This window comes from Malaclemys terrapin, chromosome 13 (assembly GCF_027887155.1).
Source record: "Malaclemys terrapin pileata isolate rMalTer1 chromosome 13, rMalTer1.hap1, whole genome shotgun sequence".
NCBI classification, from domain to species: Eukaryota; Metazoa; Chordata; order Testudines; family Emydidae; genus Malaclemys; species Malaclemys terrapin.
Genome location: NC_071517.1, coordinates 31,443,703 through 31,463,293, shown reverse-complemented (window position 1 = coordinate 31,463,293; position 19,591 = coordinate 31,443,703).

Below are 19,591 nucleotides of genomic sequence, written 5' to 3'. Positions count from 1 at the left end.
TAAAGAGAAGCTGAACCTGCCCACTTACTGTTGACTATCCTCTCCAGCTACATACCCCGTTCACCCCGTGCCCCCCCTCCAACACACATTTAAAAATAAAATAATTGGAACTTTGTTAATGAACACCGTTTTCTTTATTACAGATTTCGTGGTAAAGTGTGGAAACTAGGATGCAGACTGTGGTGGGGAGTGGGCGTAGTGATGGAAAGAATGCTTCTAAACTCGAGGAATGACAGGCTTCTGCTTCTAGAGCGGTCCGCAGTGGTGGACTGGTTGTTTCAACGGAGCCTGCCACCCCTCCTTTTTGGGACTCTGTGTGTGGGGGCTATGTGACTTTGTGGCGGGGGAGGACAGTTACAGATCCCCTGCTGCGTGGCTCTGTGATCCAGGATAAGGACCGCTGCATAAGATCTCTAACCGCCCTCCCCCGCCACAAAGTCACATGCCCCCCCCCACACAGAACATGAAAACCACCTCCCAGACTGACCAGGGTGCCTAGTGACTGCAATGTGTGTATGACCTGCTGAACCTGCCCCGTGTCTGTACCCTGGTAAAGGTGACTGTCCTCTTCAATTACGAATCCCCTTCCCCCCCTTCAAACACACTCTCCCCTAAAAAGCAACAGAGAGTCCTGTGGCACCTTTGAGACTAACAGAAGTACTGGGAGCATAAGCTTTCGTGGGTAAGAACCTCACTTCTTCAGATGCAAGTAATGGAAATCTCCAGAGGCAGGTATATATCAGTGTGGAGATAACGAGGTTAGTTCAATCAGGGAGGGTGAGGTGCTCTGCTAGCAGTTGAGGTGTGAACACCAAGGGAGGAGAAACTGTTTCTGTAGTTGGATAGCCATTCACAGTCTTTGTTTAATCCTGATCTGATGGTGTCAAATTTGCAGATGAACTGGAGCTCAGCAGTTTCTCTTTGGAGTCTGGTCCTGAAGTTTTTTTGCTGTAAGATGGCTACCTTTACATCTGCTATTGTGTGGCCAGGGAGGTTGAAGTGTTCTCCTACAGGTTTTTGTATATTGCCATTCCTGATATCTGACTTGTGTCCATTTATCCTCTTGCGTAGTGACTGTCCAGTTTGGCCAATGTACATAGCAGAGGGGCACTGCTGGCATATGATGGCATATATAACATTGGTGGACGTGCAGGTGAATGAGCCGGTGATGTTGTAGCTGATCTGGTTAGGTCCAGTGATGGTGTTGCTGGTGTAGATATGTGGGCAGAGTTGGCATCGAGGTTTGTTGCATGGGTTGGTTCCTGAGTTAAAGTTGCTATGGTGCGGTGCGTGGTTGCTGGTGAGAATATGCTTAAGGTTGGCAGGTTGCCTGTGGGCGAGGACTGGCCTGCCTCCCAAGGTCTGTGGTATATATTGTCACCAAATTTGAAATAATTGTGCATGAGGATAACAGAAACATATCTTTTGTTAGCAACTACACAGTTAGGAGATGAAACTGGGACGGGGGCTTGGGTGAGGCGGGAAGGAAAGAACTTATCAAATTTTTGGGAATGAGAGCCTTCTGGTACTTGAGCAGTCTGCAGGGGTGGAGTGACAGTTTTCACGGCCCCTGCCGCCCCTCCTTCTTGGGACTTTGGGTGAGGGGGGGATGGGACTTTGTGGCGGGGGAGGGCAGTTAGAGATAGACTGCAGCGGGGCTCTGTCCTCCTGCCTCCGGTCCTGCAGAACATCCACAAGGCGCCGGAGCGTGTCCGTTTGCTCCCTCATTAGTCCAAGCAGCGTTTGAGTCGCCTGATGGTCTTCCTGCTGCCACCTCTCCTCCCATTCGCTGTGTGCTCGCTGGTATTGCAACATGTTCTCCCTCCAGTGGGTCTGCTGGGCCGCATCGGCTCGGGAGCAGCCCATAAGTTCTGAGAACATGTCATCCCGTGTCCTTTTCTTTCTCCATCTAATCTGTGCCAGCCTCTGGGAAGGGGATGCCAGGGTAGGTTGGGAGACAGTCACAGCTGTGGGATGGGAAAAAGGGAGTGAATTCCTCACAAAGATAATTTTTTGTGAACAATGAACATAGTCTTTCTCTGTGAACAAGACCATGCACAGCACCTATCACATGCGCACTCAGGACAAGGTCGAATTTTCGGCCTTCACATTCAGTGCCTGCGGTCTTGCAGTGGAGATCAGACAAGCGAGGCAGGACAGCGGAATTCGGGTAGCAGGCTGACATGGTAAGCTGTAGACTTTTGGATGCTTAAAACTTAAATTATAGCAGTGCCCTCCTTTCACGTTCAAAGCAATGCTCCTATCATTGGCCAGTTCCTGCTGCCGGCAATCCGGCAAGCATGAACTCTGCCCCCGTCCCACCCCCTCGCGGCTGTCCCCGGGAAAGATCCCTGTATGCTGTCCCTCTCCCGCCTCCACCCCGTGGCTGTAAACCACCGGTGACAGTTCTGTAATGGAACAGGCAAGCAGTCCCAGTAGTAACATTCCCCTAATTCTAAGCAAGTCACCATGAGCGACCTCACTCTGCTGAGGATTTCTGAGACCGAGAAAGAACGCATGCTGTGTGAAAGCCAACAAAAACCAGGGCCATATGCCACCATGCTCTGCAAGGCAATGATCCCAGAGTACTTGATGATAGCCTGGTGCGGAAAAGTTTCCTACCACGGAGGACACAATAAGGCCGCTCTCCCCAGGAACCTCATGCAAAGGCTTTCCAATTACCTCCAGGAGAGCTTCGTGGAGATGTCCCATGAGGATTTCAGCTCTATCCCCGGACATATATACCTTCTTTTCCAGTAGCTGCACTGGCAAGGACTAAAAAGTAGAGGACCTAGGGCAAACTAATCATGATAAACTGGACATTGTTAGATTCTTTTGCAGTAGTTGCACTGCCAAGGACTAAAACATTCAGCGCCTAGGGCAAACAAATCATGAAAAACCCATTGTTAATATTCCTGTTCTGTTCAAAATAAATGTTTACATGTTTAAAACACTTACCGACTGATCCTTCCCCTGATTCAGGGTCCGGGTTAACGCCTGGGGACGGTTGGTAGGGGATCTCTGTGAGGGTGATGAAGAGATCCTGGCTGTCTGGGAAATCAGCGTTGTAATTGCTGTCGACTGCCTCGTCCTCCTCATCGCCTTCCTCATCTTCCCCATCCGCTAACATCTCCGAGGAAGCGGCCGTCGACAATATCCCATCCTCAGAGTCCACGGTCAGTGGTGGGGTAGTAGTGGCGGCCGCACCTAGGATGGAATGCAGTGCCTCATAGAAACGGCATGTCTGGGGCTGGGATCCGGAGCGTCCGTTTGACTCTTTGGTCTTCTGGTACGCTTGTCTCAGCTCCTTGATTTTCATGAGGCACTGCATTGCATCCCGGCTGTATCCTCTCTCTGTCGTGGCTTTTGAGATCTTCTCGTAGATCTTTGCATTCCATCTTTTCGATCGCAGCTCCGAAAGCACGGACTCATCACCCCACACAGTGATCAGATCCAAGACTTCCCGATCAGTCCATGCTGGGGCCCTCTTTCTATTCTGAGATTGCATGGTCACCTCTGCTGGAGAACTCTGCATCGTTGCCAGTGCTGCTGAGCTCACCACGATGTCCAAATAGGAAATGAGATTCAAACTGCCCAGACAGGAAAAGGGATTCAAATTTTCCCAGGGCTTTTCCTGTGTGGCTGGTCAAAGCATCCGAGCTCGGACTGCTGTCCAGAGCATCAAAAGAGTGGTGCACTGTGGGATAGCTCCCGGAGCTATTAGTGTCGATTTCCATCCACACCTACCCTAATTCGACATGGCCATGTCGAATTTAGCACTACTCCCCTCGTTGGGGAGGAGAACAGAAATCGAATTTAAGAGACCTCTATGTCGAACTAAATAGCTTCGTTGTGTGGACGGGTGCAGGGTTAATTCGATTTAACGCTGCTAAATTCAACATAACCTCCTAGTGTAGACCAGGCCTAGGATTCTTTATGCAGAGCCCACACCACCAGATAGGAACATCTACTTGGCTTCCCCCAAAAAAGCATTTAGCATCCCTACCCCTGCTTAGCGAGTTCAGTTCAGTCAAGGCTGACCCCCTCAATCCGGACAGGCTAAGTACAGTCTTGCTGCCCTTTACTCATCCAGTAAGGATACCAACATTGCATTACCCCTGCATTCAATGCTGTAACGATTTGAAACCCCAAATTAGCCAAACTCGATCACTTTGGCAAAGCAGCTCCTTCTGCTGTGCACATAGGCTGAGTAGGTCTGTCTATGCAAGTGTGGTCTGCTCCTGAAGTCTTTTTCTCCCCATTCATCACTAGAAGTCACGGGAGAGCTCATTCAGTCCCTGCTAACATCACCATCGAAAAGACTGTCAGGCAGGGGTGTTTCCCCATAAAACCAGTCTATGACTAGATGGAAAGGAAATAGGCTTTCATTTGAACAACATCCCTGTCAAGGCTGCTTCCCCACTCTGAACTTTAGGGTACAGATGTGGAGGCCTGCATGAAAACTTCTAAGCTTAACTACCAGCTTAGATCTGGTCTGCTGCCACCACTCTCGATGCTAATTCCCTTCCCTGGGTAGCCTTGAGAGACTCTTCACCAATTCCCTGGTGAATACAGATCCAAACCCCTTGGATCTTAAAACAAGGAGAAATTAACCATCCCCCCTCCTCTCTCCCACCAACTCCTGGTGGATCAAGATCCAACCCCCTTGGATCTAAAAACAAGGAAAATCAATCAGGTTCTTAAAAAGAAGGCTTTTAATTAAAGAAAAAGGTAAAAATCATCTCTGTAAAATCAGGATGGAAAATAACTTTACAGGGTAATCAAACTTAAAGAGTCCAGAGGACCCCCCTCTAGCCTTAGGTTCAAAGTTACAGCAAACAGAGGTAAACACCCTAGTAAAAGGTACATTTACAAGTTGAGAAAACAAAGATAAACTAACACGCCATGCCTGGCTGTTTACTTACAAGTTTGAAATATGAGATACTTGTTCAGAAAGATTTGGAGAACCTGGATTGATGTCTGGTCCCTCTCAGTCCCAAGAGCAAACAACTTCCCAAACAAAGAGCACAAACAAAAGCCTTCCCCCTTCCCCAAGATTTGAAAGTATCTTGTCCCCTTATTGGTCCTTTGGGTCAGGTGTCAGCCAGGTTACCTGAGCTTCTTAACCCTTTACAGGTAAAAGGATTTTGGAGTCTCTGGCCAGGAGGGATTTTATAGTACTGTGCACAGGAGAGCTGTTACCCTTCCCTTTATAGTTATGACAATCCCCTTTCTTAATACTTCATACTTCAAATACTTTAACTGTTTTCCCTTGTTTTTCTGTATCTTTAAGTATAAAAAGATTGTCAATAGTGTATTTGCCATTGGACTAAGCAGACCAAGATCTCTGTATATGAAACCTCAAACTTTGTGTAACTGTTTGGTATAGTAGAGTGACAAGGCCCTGTTACCATCTTTGACTCTCTGGACCCATTTATTCCACAAAAATTAACAAAACAGGCCCTGGTCAAGTTACAGGGGGAGTTAGGCATCAAAATACCTTTGAGGATCTGGGCCTTAGTGTCTCAGTTCTGTAAAATGGGAATAATAGTGCTGCCCACAGGGGTGTTGTCAGGATGAATGCCTTAAAGACTATAAGGCACTCAGGAACAATAGTGGTAGGAGCTGTAAAAGTACCACAGATGGAAACCAGAGGTAACAGGGTCAATCTGTCTGGTCAACTACCCACAGAGGGGTATGATGTTATGAGTCTTTATTGCCTAAAGTTAAAAGAGCCAGTTCTCTTAGCTGAGAACCAGTAGCTGGTTCATCAACTTCTGTGTTCAGCTCCTAGAGTGGGAGAGAGCATCACACTAACTTGGTGTGGGTTACAGCTGCAATAGTCTCTCCCTGTTCCATGGGCCACACCCTCCCTGGGAGCTGGTGCACACACCAAGCTAGCTAAATCTGCTTAGAACAGATCTTGTTAAAGCAAGTGACTTCTCTGGTGTGGCTGCAGCTACAAAGGTGCCTGTAGCAGCATAGAATATCAGGGTTGGAAGGGACCTCAGGTCATCTAGTCCAACCCCCTGATCAAAGCAGGACCAATCCCCAGACAGATTTTTGCCCCAAATCCCTAATTGGCCTTCTTAAGGCTTGAACTCACAAGCCTGGGTTTAGCAGGCCAATGCTCAAACCACTGAGCTATCCCTCCCCCCATAGGTCATTTCAGATTAAATGGCATGTAGTCAGCAGGATTCTTCCCCCAAATCTTTGCTACCTGGCTCTCCAGGCCAGTGCTGCCGTCTGCCTCACCCTTCAGGGTTTGAATTGTTCTCCAGGGTATGGTATGCAGTGAGCACACTGCCAGCTCTGCAGTCCTGCTGATATCTAGCAGACCCTAACATCTCCCATCAGCCTGTTCTCTTCACTGCAGGAGGCAGCTCCGCTGGTCTCTGTCCTCACTCCACAGGTGCGATGCTAGTAAAGGCACCAACTACAGTGAGCCAGCTGGCTGAGTGTTGGGCACCACCCCTGCACTCTGCTTGGGTGGGCGGCAGAGGATCCAGCCAGCACAGAGCTATATAATCCCCAGGGCAAGGAAAGGGAGGTTTAAGGTGAGGTTGGGGGGAAATGGGCTCAGGAGGGATCCCCGGAGGCTGCCTGTGGGCAGCAGGCGGCAGCAGGCCAGGAGCTGGGTCAGGAAGACTGAGGGCCAGTCAGAGACACACCCAGTCACTGGCAGAGGGTGGCAGGCCAGGGCCTGGGATGGGAAGTCTAAGAGCCAGGCACAGAGACACCCAGTCACCGGCAGGTGGCAGCACTAGCTGCAGCTGGAGACCATGGGCAGGCTGAGGCTGGGACCTATGCGCCTGGGGCAGCAGGATGAAGGAATGGGGTCCACTCAGATCATGGGGGAAAGAGTTGAACTGTGGCTTGCAGGGCCAGTAGGCCAGGGCTTCCCTGCCTCTGTGAGAGGGGTGGGCTGGGTGTAACCCCAGCTACGGAGCCCCACAGGGTGCAGTTCCTTCTCTGTGCTGGGCTGCCCCAGGGGCTGTCAGGCTGGTCGGTGTCATTGAGCATGGGGTGTCTGCACCTGGCAGCATGTGGCAGCCAGGGAGGGATCCTCTACTGCTGGGCATCTGTGCATGTGGGTTGGGGGTGGAGTAAGTGGGGCCAGCAGAGCCGTGTGCCAGGAGTCCCAAAGCACATGGGGCAGAGCACAGTATCAGGGTGCCATGGCCTTTGTAGCCACACCCTGCCATGAGCCTGGGTACAAAGCTAAGACACTCTGCCCAGGCAATAGCCTCCAGGCCTGGCTGGCTCAGGGCCCGTCTACACTGCTGAGTTTGGCCAGCCAGGTTGGGGTTTGCTGCTCTGGGGAAGCTGCCAGGCCTGGGTGCCCACGGCCCTGGCTCTGGGTGAGGAAGAGAGGGGGCAGCGGCTGTAGGCAGGGGAGGGGGTGGCTGAGGAATCCACATGGTGCACAGAGATATTATCCTGCTTCCCTCCCGGAAATCCTACTGCCTCTTGCTTCTCTTTCAAGTGTGTTTGTGTTTGCTGGCCCCAGATGCAGTCTGAGGGTATGTCTATACTACGAGAGTAGTTCGATTTTACTTAAATCGAATTAGTGGGACCGATATTACAAAGTCGAACATGTATATCCACACTAAGAACAGTAATTCAACTTTGTGAGTCCACACTAACGGGGCAAGCATCGACATTGGAAGCGGTGCACTGTGGGCAGCTATCCCACAGTTCCCGCAGTCCCCGCTGCCCATTGGAATTCTGGGTCAAGCCCCCAATGCCTGCTGGGGAAAAAAATGTGTCGAGGGTGGTTTTGGGTAACTGTCGTCATTCAACCGTCACTCCCACCCTCCCTCCCTGAAAGCGCCGGCGGGCAATCACTTCGCGCACTTTTCTGGTGAGTGACAGCGCGGACACCACAGCACTGCGAGCATGGAGCCCGCTGCGACCATCGCTGCAGTTATGGCTGTTGTCAACACCTCGCACCTTATCATCCACCTTTTCCAGAGGCAGATGCTGAGAAATCGGGTGAGGAGGCTACGGCAGCGCGGTGAGGACATGAAGTTTGAGAGTGGCACAGACCTCTCGCAAAGCAGGGGACCCCACGCCGTGGACATCATGGTGGCAATGGGTCATGTTGATGCTGTGGAACGGCGATTCTGGGCCCGGGAAACAAGCATGGACTGGTGGGACCGCATAGTGCTGCAGGTCTGGGATGAATCACAGTGGCTGCGAAACTTTCGCATGTGTAAGGGAACTTTCCTGGAACTTTGTGAGTTGCTGTCCCCTGCCCTGAAGCGCAAGGACACCCGGATACGAGCAGCCCTGACTGTCCAGAAGCTAGTGGCCATAGCCCTCTGGAAGCTTGCAACGCCAGACAGTCGCGAACCACTTTGGCGTGGGCAAATCTACCGTGGGGGTTGCTGTGATGCAAGTAGCCAACGCAATTGTTGAGCTACTTCTCTCAAAGGTAGTGACACTGGGAAACATGCAGGTCATCATAGATGGCTTTGCCACGATGGGATTCCCAAACTGCGGTGGGGCTATAGATGGAACTCACATCCCTATTCTGGGACCGGACCACCAGGCCAGCCAGTACATTAACAGAAAGGGCTACTTTTCAATGGTGCTGCAAGCACTGGTGGACCATAGGGGATGTTTTACCAACATCAACGTCGGATGGCCAGGCAAGGTTCATGACTCTCGTGTTTTCAGGAACTCTGGTCTGTTTAGACGGCTGCAGGAAGGTATTTACTTCCCGGACCAGAAAATAACTGTTGAGGATGTGGAGATGCCTATAGTGATCCTCGGGGACCCAGCCTACCCGCTAATGCCCTGGCTCATGAAGCCCTATACAGGTGCCCTGGACAGTGAAAAAGAACTCTTCAACTACCGGCTGAGCAAGTGCAGAATGGTGGTGGAGTGTGCTTTTGGATGTCTGAAGGGGAGATGGAGAAGCTTACTGACTCGCTCTGATCTCAGTGAAACCAATATCCCCATTGTTATTGCAGCTTGCTGTGTGCTCCACAATCTCTGTGAGAGCAAGGGGGAGACCTTTATGGCGGGGTGGGAGATTGAGGCACATCGCCTGGCTGCTGATTATGCCCAGCCAGACAGCCGGGCGATTAGAAGAGCCCAGCGGGACGTGCTGTGCATCCAGGAGGCTTTGAAAGCTAGGTTCCACAGTGAGCAGGGTAACCTGTGACTATTAAGTTTGTTTAAAGAGAAGCTGAACCTGCCCCCGTTTCTTTACCCACTTAATGTTGACTATCCTCTCCAGTTACATACCCCCTTCACTCTGTTGCCTCCCTTCCAACACACGTTTAAAAATAAAATAAATGGAACTTTGTTCATTAACACCGTTTTCTTTATTAAGGGTTTCGTGGTAAAGGGTTGAAACTGGGACACAGACTGTGGTGGGGAGCAGGTGTAGTGATGGAAAGGACGCTTCTAAACTCAAGGAATGATAGGCTCCTGCTCCTAGAGCAGTCCGCAGTGGTGGACTGGTTGTTTCAACGGAGCCTGCCACCCCTCCTTTTTGGGACTCTGTGTGTGGGGGCTATGTGACTTTGTGGCGGGGGAGGACGGTTACAGATCCCCTGCTGCGTGGCTCTGTGATCCAGGATAAGGACCGCTGCATAAGATCGCTAACCGCCCTCCCCCGCCACAAACTCACATAGCCCCCCCACACAGAACATGAAAATCACCTCCCAGATTGACCAGGGTGCCTAGTGACTGCAATGTGTGTGTGACCTGCTGCTGAACCTGCCCCCATGTCTGTACCCTGGTAAAGGTGACTGTCCTCTCCGATTACCAACCCTCTTTCCCCCCTTCAAACACACTCTCCTCTAAAAGAACATGACGGAAACAGTAATTAACAGAAACGTATTTTTTATTAACAACTACACAGTTAGGGGATGACACTGGGATGCAGGCTTGGGTGAGGTGCTTTTGGAGTGAAGGAAAGGACTTATCAAATTTTTGGGAATGAGAGCCTTCTGGTACTTGAGCAGTCTGCAGGGGTGGAGTGACTGTTTTCACGGCCCCTGCCGCCCCTCCTTCTTGGGACTTTGGGTGAGGAGGGGATGGGACTTTGTGGCGGGGGAGGGCGGTTAGAGATAGATTGCAGCGGGGCTCTGTCCTCCTGCCTCCAGTCCTGCAGAACATCCACAAGGCACCGGAGCGTGTCCGTTTGCTCCCTCATTAGTCCAAGCAGCGTTTGAGTCACCTGCTGGTCTTCCTGCCACCACCTCTCCTCCCGTTCCATGTGTGATCGCTGGTATTGCAACACGTTCTCCCTCCACTAGGTCTGCTGGGCCGCATTGGCTCGGGAGCAGCCCATAAGTTCTGAGAACATGTCGTCCCGTGTCCTTTTCTTTCTCCGCCTAATCTGCACCAGCCTCTGGGAGGGGGATGCTGGGGTAGGTCGGGAGACACTCGCAGCCGTGGGATGGGAAAAAGGGAGTGAATTCCTTACAAAGATACATTTTTGTGAACAATGAACATAGTCTTTCTCTGTGAACAAGACCATGCACAGCACCTATCACATGCACACTCAGGACAAGGTCGAATTTTCGGCCTTCCCATTCAGTGCCTGGGGTCTTGGAGTACAGATCACACAAACGGGGCAGGACAGCGGAATTCGGGTAGCAGGCGGACATGGTAAGCCGTAGACTTTTGGCTGCTGAAAGCTCAATTTATAGCAGTGCCCTTCTTTCACGTTCAAAGCAATGCCCCTAGCGTTGGCCAGTTCCTGCTGCCTGCTGTAGACCAGGCCTGAGAGAGAGTGTGTGTGTGTGTGTGGAGGGGGGCAAGGGTTGTATTGATGCTATAGGGTTGGCCCCTCCTCTATGTGTGACCCCAGTGTCTCTGGCTCTGGGCCACGTAGAACAGACACTGGTCAGTATCCCTGGGCCCAGATCAGCAGCACTGGGACACCCTCTTGTAATCAGGGCAGGCTCCAGGCATCAGCCGACCAAGCACGTGCTTGGGGCGGCACCTGGTAAGGGGTGGCCAATCTTGGGGTGGCGGGGGGGGGCTCTGGGGTTGTTGTTTTTTTGGTTCAGTCAGGCGGCGCTGGGGGTGGGGTGGGTTGTTTTTGTTTCGGCAGCGGGGCGCTCGGCAGGGGCAGGGGGGTTCGGCGGCGCTCGGTGGGGGGGTTCAGCACCACGGCGCTCAGCGTTGGGGTTCGGCGGTGCGGCGCTGCGCTCCGTGGGGGGCTTTGGCGGCGTTGGCGGGGAGGGTTGGCGGCGCGGTGCTGGGGGGGGTGTTTCAGTGGGGTGGGGCGGCACTGGGGGTGTGTGTTATGGCAGCGTGGTGCTGGGGGAGGGGAATGTTACGGCAGGGCGGCGCTCTTTTTTTTTTGCTTGGGGGGGTAAAAAAGTTAGAGCCGGCCCTGCTTGTAATGTCAGAGGTGGCAGCTCCCCTCCCATGAGAACAGCTTTGATGCTGAGGGGTGGGGAGGGAGAGCTCTTCCTGCTGTAGCCCTGATTGGGTGGGGGCATGGAGCATCTTGTGTCATCGGGAGACTGGTTCCAGCCCGGCCAGAATCAGTCACTGCGAGAACATCATGTGCTAGTTGTTGACACTGCCAGGCTGTGAATGGGGGATGGGCAAGGAGCCCTGTGTACTGTGTGCAAGGGAGCTCCTATGGAGGGCAGCTGGTGCAGTGGGTAGGCTGAATGACTAGACCAGGTGCTCACCATGGGCTGCGTCCCCCCACCCCCACCCCCCACAGAGGGTCCCACATGGGCACTTACAATTTTTGGCCTCAATTATTATTTTTTTTAATTGTATAAAATTCAGAAAATTGCAGCGGGATTTCAGAATGTTCTAGGGGAGGAGACCTAGGTCCTCTCATTTTAGTGCCTCCCCCACAGCCTCCCAGAGAAGCCCAGTGGGGTCAGTTCCAGGCCTGGCTTCAGGGAATTCCCAAGTCCCCTCAGGATCAATAACTGCAGGGTCTGACTCCCAAAGAAAAGCTGAGCCCAGGACCTCAGTGAGTGTGATGGGACCAGTGAGCAACAGGGAATGTCCTAGCATTTACTGCCCTAGAGATTCTTTGCCAAGGAGTGAAACAACCACAGGAGTTAAGAGCGAGAGTGCTAGGCCCTGCTGTCCGGGCTGCTTTGTGCTGCCAACTCAGCTGTGTCAGGGAAACTGGTCCCAGCGTGATGGAGGGAGGGCTGGGGACGGGGAATGGGGAGAGCTGGTGAAGGGGAGTCGGTATCTGGGCCTGGGGAAGGGGAGGGAGAGCCCAGCCCCAGGGTTGTGTGAGCGAGGGGCCCAGGATGGGTGAATGGGACCTGGGAGCCCAGGAAGCTCTTCACCCCTCTCCCCATGTGTTCGCTCCACCTCAACCTCTTGCCTAGCCCATCCCCCACCCCATGTCCTTTTATCTTTGCACCTGCCTCCATGCCTGGGACGTCCACCCTGACCTACTGCCCAGAGCCTGCAGACTTCTCCTTCAAATTCCTCCCACTAGTGAGCCCCTGAGCCCAGCCCCACTTGGGAGCTCCCAGGGCAGGGACCATACAACATGCCCAGGGCACTGAGGGGGCTACAGAAATAACACGGAATAATAGTAACACCGGTAATTCTTCAGGGACAGCAAAGGCATAAATAAAAGGCAAGAGACCAAGACCGGGGGGTGGCGGAGGACAGATGGGCTGAAAGCAGAGCTGGGGGAATAATGTGCAGCATGTGATGTGTCCAGCGAGATCAGCTTCTGTTCCAGTTTGTCAGCTGCCCACAAATTGATCACAATGTTCTCAGATTTATTTGTTCCAAAATATTTGCTAAATACATTTGTCAAATACATTGATCTGTGGGGGGTAGTTATGATTGGACACACAGGTCACCTGGGATTGTTTCTGTTTCTTGACTGTATGAATTTAACTCTTAGAAACAGGTATTTGGTGCAAATATTTGTGATTAAGACTTTGCTGGGTTGCTTGCATGCTGAAAGTTAGGCACATACTTAAGGAACTTGTTGGATCAGGGCCTAAAGGTTCAGTCATTGCTTCCCATTAATATTTTATAACATTCAGAAGAAATCCCTTGTTCACATGGACATTCCTGCCAGCAAGCGCCTTCGATGGAATATGCACGGGATGAATGCAGAAGGGGCAGGAGCTAAAGGAAATTCATGGGAGTCAGGCACCTAATTCACGCAGGCACTTTTGAAAGTCCCACTAGGCTCCTGTCTGTATCTTTAGGAGCCTAAATAGCTTTTCAAATCTGGCACAGAGACTAAGGGGCAGATTTTGGAAGGTCTGTAGGCACCTAAAGATGTAGTTAAGTGACTAGTGGGATTTTCAAAAGCACTTAGGTTCCTAACTTCCATTGGAAGCTTGGTTCCCAGGCACCTTTGAAAATTCCACTAGGCACCTATCTGCATCTTTAGACATCAAAACACTTTGGAAATTCTGGGCCTAAATGACTTGCCTAAGGCCACACAGGTAGACTGTAGCAGAGCAGGGAATTATGCACCTTACCCTGGAACTCCCTTCAGAGCCGCACCTGAAGCATTTCAGATCGATACCCTGAGTCTGTCAGCACAGGCAGCAGGCTGTTTAATGATCATTCTCTATCAGTGTGTTCTGGGGCACACAGGCTCAATGTTGCTGTTACCCTGACTCAGGTCCTGTCTGTCAGATAACAGTTCAATGATGTGCAATAAAAAAGCAGACTCTGACCCCAGAGGTTCCCATTGGACACCACTCCCCTCTGCAGCTCAATAAACTGCTGCTTATTGTTACCCTTTGTACCCCACAGTCACCACCTGCACCTTCCTGCTGCTGTTACCAAAGGTCATCATCTCAGCAGGATCATAAACAACGGGGGAGGGGGGAGAATTCCCTGGGAATGGTGGGTAGAGCTAGACATTAACTAGGGTGTCTTGATAACTTTTCCTCTTAATTTTTAAATGCTATTTTTCTCCCTCATTCTCACTAGACTGACCCTATTTTCTTGGAAAAAATAATGTGGCCACATAAAAGAACAGCCGATAAAATCACATTGTTAGTTTCTCTTTGCTCCTTCCTCTTCAGTTACCCGGGGTTTGCCACATTCCAACTGAAAGCTGCAGCCTGAGTTTTATCTGGCACCTGGCTTGGGCTGGGGTTGCACTTCAGCCTCTGGAGCAATAGAACTCGCAGTGTCTCTGCAGAGTCACTGGGATCAGCCCCAGGGCTGTTGTTACTTTCTGACATTTTCATTTTCAGGGGCAGGATGGCAGAAATCCAGAGGAGATTTAACAGACAAAACAGAACTCTGTGAGCTCAGCTCAATGTCTCCCTGTAACAGTAACCCAGGGGTCACTAGGCCCCTAACAATGCACACTGCAACACACAGGTGGTGAGATGTGCGCTAGGACCAGATCCAATGGCCAATGGGAATCTGACCATTGACTGCAATGGGCACCAGGTCAGGCTCCAAGGCCTGGAGAGTCTCAGACAGGCCAGAGCTCACTGACAGAAATGTTTGGCTGGAAGGGCCCTGGAGAGGTCACCACATGCAGCCTCTCCCCCCCACCCCCGAGGCAGGGCCAAGTAAACCTGACTGCCCGGGCTTCACCCTGGTCTCTGGGTAGGGTGGGGGAAGGGCATCCTCAGACCATGCTTCATCCAGACCTTATTTTGCTGCTAACATGATGGGATCCTGGGCAAGTGAAGGGCAGCAGAGAATAGCAGGAGGGGAGGGAGAGGGGCTCAGCAGGGACACGAGGTGCTGGGGGCACAGGTGCTATTGCTGAGCTGTAACATGTGTGTCTTTATTAGGCAGCTGCCACTTTCAATAGGAATAAGGAGGAGCAGAGTCCAGGGGAAGAGATGGGAGGGGGTAGCTGGTGTGGTGTGGCAGACTGTGCTGTCACCATGCATATTTTCAGTTAGAATCATAGAATCATAGAACCACAGGTTTAGAAGGGGCCACAAGGGCCATCTGCTCTAACCCCTGCCGTGATACAGGAATTGTTGTGTCTAAACCATGGCTACCCAGCCTCCTTTTGAAAACCTCCAGTGAAGGAGCTTCCATGAGTTCCCTTGGCAGTCTGTTCCATTGTCCTATTGTTCTTACAGTTAGCAAATTTTTCCTGAGATTTAATCTAAATCTGCTCTGCTGTAGTTCGGAATCATAGAATCGTAGAACAGGAAGGGACCTCAAGAGGTCATCTAGTCCAGTCGCCTGCACTCAGGGCAGGACTAAGTATTATCTAGACCATCCCTGGCAGGTGTTTGTCCAACCTGCTCTTAAAAATCCCCAATGATGGAGATTCCACAACCTCCCTATGCTATTTATTCCTGTGCTTAACCACTCTGACAGTTAGGACGTTTTTCCTAATGTCCAACCTAAACTGCCCTTCCTGCAATTTAAGACCATTGCTTCTTGTCCTATTCTAAGAGGTTAAGAAGAACAATTTTTCTCCCTCCTCCTTGTAACAACTTTTTATGTACGTGAAAACTTTTATCATGTCCCCCCTCAGTCTTCTCTTCTCCAGACTAAACAAACCCAATTTTTTCAATCTTCCCTCATAGGTCATGTTTTCTAGACTTTTAGTCATTTTTGCTGCTGTTCTCTGGACTTTCTCCAATTTGTCCACATCTTTGCTGAAATGTGGCACCAAGAACAGGACACACTACTCCAGCTGAGGCCTAATCTGAGGTCTGGCTTACAATTACTCTTGCTAATAGATCCCAGAATGATGTTTGCTTTTTTTGCAACAGTGTTACACTGTTGACTCATATTTAGCTTGTGATCCACTATGACCCCCAGATCCCTTTCCACAGTACTACTTCCTAGGCAGTCATTTCCCATTTTGTATGTGTGCAAGTGATTGTTCCTTCCTAAGTGGAGTACTTTGCATTTGTCCTTATTGAATTTCATCCTATTTACTTCAGACCATTTCTCCAGTTTGTCAGATCATTTTGAATTTTAATCCTATCCTCCAAAGCACTTGCAACCCTCCCAGCTTGGTATCGTCCGCAATCTTTATAAGTGTACTCTCTATGCCATTATCTAAATCATTGATGAAGATATTGAACAGAACCGGACCCAGAACTGATCCCTGAGGGACCCCACTCATTGTGCCCTTCCAGCATGACTGTGAACCACTGATAACTACTCTCTGGGAATGATTTTCCAGCTAGTTATGCACCCACCTTATAGTAGCTCGATCTAGGTTGTATTTTCCTAGTTTGTTTATGGGACAGTCATGTGAGACAGTATCAAAAGCCTTACTAAAGTCAAGATATACCACATCTACCACTTCTCCCCTATCCACAAGGCTTGTTACCCTGTCAAAGAAAGCTATCAAGTTGGTTTGACATGATTTGTTCTTGACAAATCCATAGAAGCTGACTGTTACTTATCACCTCATTATCTTCTAGGTGTTTCCAAATTGATTTCTTAATTATTTGCTCCATTACCTTTCCCAGTACAGAAGTTAAGCTGACTGGTCTGTAATTCCCTGGGTTGTCCTTATTTCCCTTTTTATAGATGGGCACTATATTTGCCCTTTTCCAGTCTTCTGGAATGTCTCCCATCTTTCATGACTTTTCAAAGATAATTACTTATGGCTCAGATATCTCCTCAGTCAGCTCCTTGAGTATTCTAGCATGCATTTCATCAGGCCCTGGTGATTTGAAAACATCTAACTTGTCTAAGTAATTTTTGACTTGTTCTTCCCCTCTTTTAGACTCTGATCCTACCTCATTTTCACTGACATTCACTATGTTAGATATCCAATCACCACCAACCTTCTTGGTGAAAACTGAAACAAAGAAGTCATTAAGCATCTCTGCCACGTTTTCTGTTATTGTCTTTTCCCCCTCAATGAGTAACGGGCCTACTCTATCCTTGGTCTTCCTCTTGCTTCTAATGTATTTGTAGAATGTTTTCTTGTTACCCTTTATGTCCCTAGCTAGTTTGATCTCATTTTGTGCATTGACCTTTCTAATTTTGTCCCTACATACTTGTGTTATTTGTTTATATTCATCCTTTGTAATTTGACCGAGTTTCCACTTTTTGTAGGGACTCTTTTTTGAGTTTTAGATAATTGAAGATCTCCTGGTGAAGCCAGGGTGGTCTCTTGCCATACTTCCTATCTTTCCTATGCAGTGGGATAGTTTGCTCTTGTGCCCTTAATAATTTCTCTTTGAAAAACTGCCAACTGTCTTCAATTGTTTTTCCCCTTAGACTTGTTTCCCATGAGATCTTACCTACCAACTCCCTGAGTTTGCTAAAGTCTGCCTTCTTGAAATCCATTGTCTTTATTGTGCTGGTCTCCCTCCTACCATTCCTTAGAATCATGACCTCTATCATTTCATGATCACTTTCACCCAAGCTGCCTTCCACTTTCAAATTCTCAACCAGTTCCTCCCTATTTGTCAAAATCAAATCTACAACAGCCTTCCCCCAGTAGCTTTCTCCACCTTCTGAAATAAAAAATTGTCTCCAATACATTGCAAGAACTTATTGGATAATCTCTGCCCTGCTATGTTATTTTCTCAACAGATGTCTGGGTAGTTGAAGTCCCCCATCACCACCAAGTCCTGTGCTTTGGATGATTTTGTTAGTTGTTTAAAAAAAAGCCTCATCCACTTCTTCTTCCTGGTCTGTAGCAGGACATCACCCTTGTTTTTTACCCCTTTTATCCTTACCCAGAGACTTTCAACAAGTCTGTCTCTTATTTCTATCTCAACCTCAGTCCAAGTGTATACATTTTTAATATATAAGGCAACACCTCCTCCCATTTTTCCTTGCCTGTCCTTCCTGAGCAAGCTGTACCCTTCTATACCAATATTCCAGTCATGCATATTATCTCACCAAGTCTCTGTGATGCCAACTATGTCATAATTGTGTTGATTTACTAGCATTTCAAGTTCTTTCAGATTATTCCCCATACTTCTCGCATTAGTATACAGACATCTAAGATACTGATTTGATTTCTGCCCCCAGTTCTGTCTTGTCTCTCCCTTATTTCTGCTATAACAGCCCATGTTCCCCCCACATTCTGACCCTTCTCCCAGGTCTCCATGTTTTTGACTTACCTGTGGGCTTTGGTCACCTGCCCCCATTGAACCTAGTTTAAAGCCCTCCTCACTAGGTTAGCCAGTCTGTAGCCAAATATGCTCTTCCCCTTTCTCGATAGGTGGACCCCATCTCTGTTTAGCAGTCCTTCTTCCTGGAACAGCATCCCGTGGTCAAGGAAGCTGAAGCCCTCCTGGCGACACCATCCTTGCAGCCAGGCATTCACCTCCAGGATGCATCTGTCTCTGCCAAGGCCCCTACCCTGGACTGGAAGGACTGAAGAGAACACCACCTGCACTCCAACTCCTTCACCCTTACTCCCAGAGCCCTGTAGTCACTTCTAACCTGCTGAGGGTCATACCTGCCAGTATCATTAGTGCCCACATGGATGAGTAGCAGGGGGTAGTAGTCAGAGTGCTGGATAATCCTCGACAATCCCACCGTAACGTCTCGGATACGGACCCCTGGCAGGCAGCAAACCTCCCAGGATGCCACGTCAGGGTGACAGATGGGTGCCTCCATCCCCTCAGAAGAGAGTCTCCAACCACCACTACCCTACGTTTCCTCCTGGGAGCAGTGGCTTTGATCCTTTCAGCCTTGGAGGTACATGGCTTCTCCTCTTCAACCTTTGGGGTGATTCCTCATCACTCGTTGCCAGGGCAGCATAACAGTTCTCCATCACCGTGGTGGGTGGATTGGAAGTAGGGATGGAGAACTTCTGGCCTGCTGCCAGAAGTAACCAGTGGCCAGTGTCCTCCCTGTACCAGAGCTGTATCCTCCTCCCCTGGTGGCATGATAGTTGGATAGCTTCCTCAGCCTTGGAAGTCTCCATATGAATACTGTCAATGAATTCCTCATGTGCATGGATGCTTCTCAGACAATGGGTTTGAACCCATTGCCTCTTGTCCTGCCCTCTGTGGCAAGAGAGGAACTTTTCTCCATCTTTTTTATGGCAGCCTTTCAAGTACTTGAAGATTATCATGTCCCCCCTCCCACCCCTCACATCTCCTCTTTTCCAAACTAAACATACCCAGTTCCTTCAGCCTTTGCTCAGATGGCTACATTCCATCCCTTTGATCATCTTTGCTGCTTGCCTCTGGATTCTGTCCAGCTTCTCCACATACTTTCTATACAATTGATGACCAAAATTGGACACAGCACTCCAGCTGCGGCCTAACCAGCACTGGTACTATCACCTCCCATAACTTGCATGCTATGCCTCTGTTAATGCAACCTAAAATTGCATTTGCTTTTTTTGCAACAGCATCGCATTGCTGACTCATGTTGAGGTTGTGATCCACCACTACTCCCAGATCCTTCTCAGCAGGGCTGCTGCCAAGAAAATTATCCCCCACTCTTTATTTGTGCATTTGGGGTTCAACCTTACTAGAAATGGGTTAGGCAGAGGCAGCAGATCCAGTGGGTAGAGCTGGAGATCTATGACCCTATTTGCAGCTGTGCAAATGGCTACCTGCCCTCTCCGGTCCCTCCTGATATGTTGTGATGGACGTAGAATCATAGAAGATAAGGGTCGGAAGAGACCTCAGGAGGTCATCTAGTCCAACCCCCTGCTCAAAGCAGGACCAACCCCAAC